We start from the raw sequence: 2,270 nt of genomic DNA on the forward strand, positions 1-2,270 counted from the left end.
TGCGTTTCGTAGAAAGACTTAGAAAAAATAAAAAGGATTTTATAAGAGATATAGTAGATGAAAAAGATCTTTATTTATTGGGGAGGTACCTTCTTGCTACTAAGGGTCTTAATAGCCTATTTTCCCTTAGCCTCTACTATGATGCCTCGTTAAAAATCCTTCTCCAGAAAAAACCCTTTTGGGAAAAAATCATGAAGTTGGGAAAAGAGTACATCAGGGAGTAGAGTTCGCTTTTAACTGTAGTACCTTTTCATATTACAAGCATGCCACGACCTTGGTAACTCAGTGCTGTTCAGGTCGGTTACTTTATAATAACCTTTTCCTAAAACTTCATTGATTTTGTATGGTCCCTTCCAATTTGCGGCGAGCTTTCCTTCTCCTGATTTGTTGACTCCAATGTCGTTTCTGATTAGGACCAAGTCATCCGGGGCAAATGTTCTTCGAATGACTTTTTTGTTGTACCTTGTAGTCATCCTTTGTTTCAATGCCGCTTCTCTTATCTGGGCATCCTCTCTGACTTCGGGGAGCAAGTCGAGTTCCTCTTTGTGCCCCCGTATGTTTCCGACCTCGTCGTGGAGAGTTACCCTTGGGCTTTGCTCATTGATTTCTATTGGTATCATGGCTTCTATGCCGTAAACTAGTCGAAAAGGTGTTTCTCCCGTGTCGGATTGGGGGGTTGTCCTATAGGCCCATAGTACTTGAGGAAGTTCTTCAGCCCAAGCTCCCTTTGCTTCTTGCAATCTCCTCTTTAGCCCTGCCAGTATGACTTTATTGGCTGCCTCGGTTTGCCCATTGGCTTGTGGGTGCTCCACCGAGGTGAACTGATGTTTGATTTTCATACTGGCTACTAACCTTCTGAAGGTGGCGTCGGTGAATTGGGTTCCATTGTCTGTAGTAATGGAATAAGGTATCCCATATCTTGTGATGATATTTTTGTAGAGGAACCTGCGACTTCTTTGAGCGGTGATGGTGGCCAATGGTTCTGCTTCTATCCATTCTGTGAAGTAATCTATCCCCACGATCAGGTATTTGACTTGGCCCGGCGCTTGGGGAAAAGGACCCAACAAATCCATTCCCCATTTTGCAAAAGGCCATGGAGAAGTGATACTGATGAGCTCTTCTGGTGGAGCTACGTGGAAATTTGCATGCATCTGACATGGTTGGCATTTTTTCACAAATTCTGTGGCATCTCTCTGCAAGGTCAGCCAATAGAATCCTGCTCGGATTACTTTCCTGGCTAGTGACCTTGCTCCGAGATGGTTTCCGCAGATCCCACTATGTACTTCCTCCAATACCTCGGCGGTTTTTGAGGTCGGTACACACTTTAACAATGGTGTCGATATCCCCCTTCTGTAGAGGATATTTCTCACCAAGGTGTAGTGTTGTGCTTCCCTTCGGATCTTTTTAGCTTCTTTCTCCTCTTTAGGGAGGATGTTAAATTTTATGTATTCGACTAAGGGGTTCATCCATCCGAGGTTTAAGCCGACTACCTCAAGTACTTCTTGCTTACCTTCTGTTTTTGCTACCGAGGGTTCTTGGAGGGTTTCTTGAATCAGGCTTCTGTTGTTCCCTCCTGGTTTGGTGCTTGCTAACTTGGATAGGGCATCCGCTCTGCTATTTAGATCCTGAGTTATATGTTTGACCTCAGTTTCTGCGAAGCGCCCAAGGTGCTCCAAAGTTTTTTCCAAGTACCTCTTCATATTAGGGTCCTTTGCCTGATATTCTCCACTTATTTGGGAGGTCACCACCTGTGAGTCGCTGTATATCATCACCTTTGTAGCACCGACTTCTTCTGCCAACTTTAGTCTGGCGATCAAGGCTTCATATTCTGCCTGATTATTTGAGGCCGGAAATTCAAATTTTAAAGAAACCTCTATATGGGTTCCTCTTTCATCTACCAATATTATGCCTGCGCCGCTTCCCGTTTTGTTGGAGGATCCGTCTACATAGAGTTCCCATGTAGTCGGCTTTTCCTCTTGGTCTCCTGCGTATTCTGCGACGAAGTCAGCGAGGCACTAAGCTTTAATTGCTGTCCGAGTTTCATATCTCAAGTCGAACTCGGAGAGCTCAATTGCCCATTGAACCATTCTCCCTGCAACATCCGTCTTTTGGAGGATCTGCTTCATGGGTTGGTTCGTACGGACTCTTATTGTGTGAGCCTGAAAGTAGGGTCGTAGCCTTCGTGAGGCTATTACCAAGGAGTAGGCAAACTTTTCTAGTTTGTGGTACCTTAGTTCAGGGCCTTGTAGGACCTTACTGATGAAGTAGAC

Source organism: Arachis duranensis, chromosome 5, assembly GCF_000817695.3.
Source record: "Arachis duranensis cultivar V14167 chromosome 5, aradu.V14167.gnm2.J7QH, whole genome shotgun sequence".
Lineage (NCBI taxonomy): Eukaryota > Viridiplantae > Streptophyta > Magnoliopsida > Fabales > Fabaceae > Arachis > Arachis duranensis.